A 7,159-nucleotide genomic window follows, 5' to 3' on the forward strand; every position below is an offset into this window, starting at 1 on the left:
GTCCTGTGGCACAGCCTCAGGAAGTCCTAAGAACATGTGCCCAAGGTGGTTGGGTTACAGCTTGGTTTTATACATTTTGGGGAGACAGAAGTTATAGGCAAAGACACACATCGGTATATGTAAAGTATATATTGGTTCAGTCTGGAAAGGCAGGACTTCTTGAAGTGAAGAAGGGTAGGGGAGCTCACAGGTCATAGCTGGATTAAAAGATTTCCTGATTGGTGATTGGTTGAAAAAGTTAAACTTTCCCTGAAGAGTTGAAGTCAGAATAAAGAAATGCTTGAGTTAAGATAAGGGGGATTGCAGAAGCCAAGGTTCTTGTTATGTAGGTGAAGCCTCCAAGTAACAGGCTTCAGAGAGAATAGATGGTAAGTGTCTACAGGACCTTAAAAGGGGTCAGACTCTCTGGAAAAGACCTAGTAAGGAAAAGAGATTCTCTACAGAATGAACATTTCCCCTACAAAAGATGGCTTTGCAGGAGCATTTCAAAATATGTTAAAGAAAATATATTTTGGGGTAAAATACTTTGGTTTCCTTCAGGGTCTATTATCTGTCATGGGATGCTATACCAGAGTCAGGTTGGAGTGGGTACAAAGAGTCTGTTTTGTTTTTCTTATGATCTCCATTGTAATGTTAATGCTGATCCATTGTGCCTTAATTCCAAAGGGGGAAGGGTATAATGGGCCATGTCTGATCTCCACTTGCTGTCATGGCCTAAACTAGTTTTTCAGATTTCTTTGGGATCCCCTTGGCCAAGAGAGGAGTCCATTCAGTTGGTTGGAGAACACATAGAATTTTATGTTTGGTTTACACTATTAATTTTTGACCATACAGAGGTGTCTCGCTAACCCTGCGCCCGACTAGCGGGCCTCTGGGAACTTGGCAGATGCAGATTAGAAATACCAGCGAGCATCATTGTTGTCTTTCTGGGAACTCATTCCCATGAGATCAGAACCTCTTCGAAAGAAGAAGAAGGTAGATCCTAAAAAAGACCAAGCAGCAAAGGAGCGCTTGAAAAGAAGGATCCGAAAACTGGAAAAGGCTAGTCAAGAGCTAATTCCTATTGAAGATTTTATTACCCCTCTAAAGTTCTCGGATAAAGCAAGACAGCGGCCTCAGGTGGAGCCCACCTTTGAGGAGACTGAGAGGAGAGCTCTGCTTCTGAAGAAGTGGTCCTTGTGCAAGCAGCAAGAGCATAAGATGGAGAGGGACACCATCAGGGCCATGCTCGAAGCCCAGCGGGAAGCTCTGGAGGAACTGCGACTCGAGTCCCCGAAGCTCCATGCTGAGGCCATCAAGCGGGATCCCAACCTGTTCCCCTTTGAGAGGGAAGGGCCATGTTACACACCACCGATCCCTAACTACCAGCCCCCTGAAGGCAAGTACAGTGACGTCACCAAGGTGTACACACAAGTGGAGTTTAAGAGATAGACTTGCAGGCTGCTATCCTTAACATGCTGCCCCTGAGAGTAGGAATGACCAGGGTTCAAGTCTGCTTTCCGCAGAATCAGGCATGCTGTTAATAAATACTGGTTTAATTAAAAAAAAAAAAAAATTTTTTTGACCATACAATAGACATTATAGGCGATACATCATAGAAGCTCTGGATTCTATTACTTTCCTTTAAAGAGTGTTTCCCTCTTTTCTGGCAGGCAAATAAATCAGTGGCAGTCATTACTTTGGTCTGGGAGAAGCTTGCTTTAAGATTTTCAAAGGGCAAGTTCCTTCCCATTTTTCCCTTAGTCCTAGAGTGTGGTCCTTAGTCCTGGAACACGGTCCCTATACACAAGGTGTGGCTCCTCTTTGGCTTCAGTTAAAGGGATAACGTTTCAAAAATGGAACTTCAAGTTCTATCTCTCCTGAACTGGGCAGCTGATTAAATCTCTGCTTGGATGTTTCAGACTTCTAGGTGCTGCTTTTCACTGAGATTTTTAGAGTCTTTACTTATACATAAGCAGTTTAGGAGTTAGCCAAGATTTTGTAAGAGGCATTTGTATGCAGATTTGGGGATACTTCCTTCCACCCCATGACTCTCTCCTTTCTTCCCTCACTTTCAGCTTCTGTGGTTTCTCTGAACTCAGGCGTCTGATTCAGCAGCCTCTTTAGACTGTCACTCTCTGCTTGAGCTTATTCCTGCATGTGATACACACTGGATAGTGTCTCTCGGGGAAACATCATTTAAACATACATCTCATCTAATGTTTCCTTGTTCTAGGTGTCACGTCCTCTTAAGTTTCAGCCTGTTTCAGGTTCTTAAATGTTCATTCAAATGGCTGTTTTTATATTTTGTCCAGAGTGTAATTATTGTCAGGAGAAAACAGAGTCTGTTACAAGCTATTCTGCCATTATTGGAGTACTCAGACTTTTACTTTAACTTAAAAAATAATTATAGACTCACAGGAGTCTGTAGGAAATTGCAAAAATAGAACACAGACTCCAATATACCCTTTTCCCAGTTGCCCTTAATGGTGCTAACTCTAGTACAGTATCAAAACAAGGGGATTGACATTGGTGCAATGCTGTTAACTAGACTACAGACCTTATTCAATTTTCACAGGCATTTATTTGTGTATATGTATGTGTATGCAGTTCTGTGCAATTTGATTCCATACACAAATTTGTGTAATCACCGATTATACAAAGAAGCTCTCTTGTGCTGCCCCTTTCATACAACCGACTCACGTAACTATTCACTATTCAAGCAGTTTGCACAACCCATTCCATTTCTGTCTGCTGGGAAGCACTAGCAAGTTCTCCATTTCTATATCTTTGTTATTGTTAAGTGTTACATAAAAGGAATCATATAGTATGAAGATTTTGAGATTGACTTTATACATAAAATACAATGCTCTGGACATCCATTCTGGTTGGTGTATGTACCAACAGTTCATTCCTTTCTTTCTTTCTCTTCTCTTTTTGAAATTTTTGAATTTCTAACAATAAACTTTTAATTTTAGAACAGTTTTAGATTTACAGAATTATTCTAAAGATAGTACAGAGAGTTGCCATATACCCACACCCAATTTCCCCGTGTTTTTGACATCTTATATTAGTATGATATTAATGAACCACTATTGATATGTTATTTTATTTATTTATTTATTTATTTATTTGTTTGTTTGTTTGTTTATTTAAAGACAGAATTTCACTCTTGTTGCCCAGGCTGGAGTGCATTGGTGTGATCTCAGCTCACTGCAACCAGGTTCAAGTGTTTCTCCTGCCTTGGACTCCCGAGTAGCTGGGGTTACAGGTGTGCGCCAACACACCTGGCTAATTTTGTATTTTTAGTAGAGACAGGGTTTCACCATGTTGGCCAAGCTGGTCTCAAACTTCTGACTTCAGGTGATCCACCTGCCTCGGCCTCCCAAAGTGCTGGGATTCCAGGCGTGAGCCACCGCACCTGGCCTGATATGCTATTGTTGATTCGAGTCTGTAGTTTATTTGTATGCTTTCTATTTAAAAGTGAGCTTTCTTCACTTTCTCCCTGATATCCTTTTCCTGTCCCAGGATTCTGTTTCATGTAGTCATCATGTCTCCTTAGGCTCTTTTTGATTGTAACAGTTTCTCAGGCTCTGTTTTTATTTTTTGATAACCTGGAGGGTTTTGAGGAGTACACACGAGGTATTTTGTAGACTTTCCTTCAATTGAGATTGATCTGATGTTCTTGTCATGATAAGAATGAGGTAATGTGTTTGGGGGAGGAAGATCACAGAAGTAAAGTGCTATTCTCGTTATATCATGTCAAGGGTATGTATTACCAATGTAACTTATCACTGCTCATGTTGACCTTGATCACCTCATTTGAAGTAGGGCTTGTGAGGTTTCTCCACTGCAAAGTGACTATGTTCATCTCCCTTTCCATATTGTAATCTTTGGGAAAAAGTCACTATGTGCAGCCTACACTGAAGGAGTTGGTAGCGCTGTTCTACCTCCTTGAGGGCACGATACCCACATCATTATTTAGAATTCTGCACAGGAGATTGTAGTCATTTATTTATGTATTCAATCATTTATTTAGATCAGTATTTATTGTATATTTTTGGCTATAACCCAATACTACATTTATTTTATCACTCATTGTTTTAGCTTTGACTGTCAGAAGCTCTTTCAGTTGGTTCCTTTAACCCATTGACATATCTCATATCACTGTGAGTTCCCTATTTGAGGTTTTTCTTCATTTTGTTTTTGTTTTGCACTTTGTTTCTTCCTGGCACTACAAGATACTCCAGGCCCATCTTGCACTTTCCTGACCCAGTCCTAGAATCAATCATTGTTCCAAGAATTCCTGGTTCCTTTTATTGGAGAATGGTGTTAGAAACCAAGATCTGGGTGAAAGATGTGCTTATTGCTACTGTAGTGTCATTGCTTCTAGGCCTTCTTAGCTGATGGAGCAAGGTGATATGTTTGTTTATACTAAATCATGTATGTACACATCTTTACATATTTCTGTATGTAACTATATGTATTTATATTATTCTAAATATGAATTTATACTGATGTCAACTCTAATCCATTGCTACATGTATCATTTTAGACTCCTGGCTTATCTGTAATTTACTACTTAACAATAAAAAACTTGGCTCCCATCTCTGTCATCTGTTTACTTAATTGTTTCTTCCAGTGTACATCTATAGCAGTTTCATGTCAACCTCTACACTCTGTGGGAACAACTTTATCAACTAGAATGCAGTGTTTAGGTACAGTTCTTTTGCCTTTAGTGTTCAGACTCTACTATGTTCAAAGCTACTTAAGTGAGCACCTTATCCTCCCATTCCCTTCAGTTAGGCTGTTTTATACATCTGTAATGCATTTAGATGATTTTTTCACCAACTGCATTCCATTCTGGGCTGTCCCAACCTCCTAAATGACTTTTAAATTTGCATATATGGAAAAAAAATATGTGTTAATGTTGTGCTGTAAAACTTCATTGATTTTGACAAATGTATGTATCATGTAGCCAGCATTACAGTGTAACACAAGATAGTTTTCCCGCCCTGAAATATCTCTTGTGATTCACCTATTCAATTGTACCCCCAGTCCCCTGGAAATGATAGTTTTTTATTGTCTCAATAGTTTTGCTTTTCTCAGAATGCCATATAATTGGAAGCTCACAGAATGTAGCCTTTTCAAACTGGTTTCTTTCATTTAGCAATATGCTTAACAGTAGTCTTTCACTTAGAAATGAGTAATATTTATCCATGTCTTTTTGTGACTTGATAGGTCATTTTTTTAATTGCTGAATAATATTCCATTGTATGGATGAACCACAGTTTGTTTATCCGTTCTATGAAGGACATCTTGGTTATCTCCAGTTTTTGGCAATTATGAATAAAGCTGATATAAACATTTATATGCAGGTTTTTGTGTGGACATAAGTTTTCAACTCAGTTGGGTAAATACTGAGGAGCATGATTGATGGATCATATGGTAAGATTATATTTAGCTTTGTAAGAAACTGCCAAACTGTCTCCCAAAGTGGCTGTGCCATTTTGTATTCCAACCAGAAATGAGTGAGAGTTCCTGTTGCTCTGCATCCTCACCAGCAATTGGTATTGGATTTTAACCAACCTAATAGGTGTGTATTGGTATCTCATTATTGTTTTAATTTGCACATTGCTAATGACAAATGATTTTGAGCTCCTTCCATATACTTATTTGCTATGTATATATCTTCTTTGGATGAGGAGTCCATGAAGATCTTTTCCCTATTTTTAAATTAGGTTGTTTGTTTTCTTACTGCTAAATTTTAATAATTCTTTAAAAAATTTTTGGATACAAGTTCTTTAACAGGTATGCATTTTGCAAATATTTACCCCAAATATGTGGTTTTTATTTTTCTCCTCTTATTGTCTTTTACAGTACACAGGATTCTAATTTTTAATAACATCCAATTTATCATCATTTTCTTTCATGGATCATGCTGTTGATGTTGTATCTAAAAATTTATCAGCAAACCCAAAGTCAAGTAGAATTCCTTCTGTGTTTTCTTCTAGGAGTTTTATAGTTTTACATTTTACATTTAGGTTTATGACCTGTTTTGAGTTAATTTTTGTGAAAGGTGTAAAGTCTGTGTTCAGAATCATTTGTTTGCATATGGATGTCCAGTGATTCCAGCACTATATTTTGAAAAGATTACTCTTTCTCCATTGGACTGCCATTGCTCTGTTGTCAAAGACCAATCAGGTAGAATTGTGTAGGTCCAATTCTGCATTCTGTATTCTGTTTCACTGACCTTTGTGTTTATTTTCTGCCAATACCACATTATCTTGATTATTGTAGCCTGATTACTATACTTGAAATCAGGTAGTGTGAGTCCTTCAATTTTGTTCTTCTTCAGTATCGTGTTGGCTATTTTGTGCCTTTTCTCTTTACATATAAACTTTAAATAAGTTTGCTGATATCAACAAATAATTTTCTGGCAAATTGATTGGGATTGCATTAAATCTATAGATTAACAATATTGAATCTTCCAATCCACAAACATGGAATATCTATTTATTTAGGTCTTTAAAAGATTTCAGCCAGATGCAGAGGCTCATGCCGGTAGTCCCAGCACTTTGGGAGGCTGAGACGAGTGGATCACCTGAGATCAGGAGTTCGAGACCAGCCTGGCCAACCTGGTGAAAACCCGTCTCTACTAAAAATACAAAAATTAGCTGGGCATGGTGGTGGGTACCTACAGTCCCAGCTACTTGGGAGGCTGAGGCAGGAGAATCACTTGAACCCAGAAGGTGGAGGTTGCAGTGAGCCGAGATCACACTGTTGCACTCCAGCCTGGGTGACAGAGTGAGACTCTGTCTTGAAAAAAAAAAAAAGAAGAAAAAAAAAGATTTCATCAAAGTATATTTCCCCTTTATTACTGAAGAATTATTTTTTCAGGATATAGAATTTGAGAGTTAACAGTTCCATTTGTTCAGAACTTGGAAAATGTTGTGCCACTTCCTCCTGGCCCTCATGGTTTCAGATGCAAAATCGGCTGTCATTTGGATTGGTGTTCCCCTAAGCACAACACAGTCATGCATCAGTTAATGGTGAGGATACATTTTGATAAATTAGTCAGTAGGTAATTTTGTCATCATGCAAATATCCTAGAGTGTGCTTACACAAACCTAGCCTACTACACACATGGACTGTCTGGTATAGCACATACTACACAACT

At 38.5% G+C, this 7,159-nt stretch overlaps 1 pseudogene; it reads left to right on the forward strand.

The window, feature by feature from the left end:
* Nucleotides 1-871: 871 nt before the first annotated feature.
* Nucleotides 872-1,555, forward strand: LOC718356 (large ribosomal subunit protein mL40 pseudogene; annotated as a pseudogene).
* Nucleotides 1,556-7,159: the final 5,604 nt, after the last annotated feature.

This window comes from Macaca mulatta, chromosome 7 (genome assembly GCF_049350105.2).
Source record: "Macaca mulatta isolate MMU2019108-1 chromosome 7, T2T-MMU8v2.0, whole genome shotgun sequence".
Lineage (NCBI taxonomy): Eukaryota > Metazoa > Chordata > Mammalia > Primates > Cercopithecidae > Macaca > Macaca mulatta.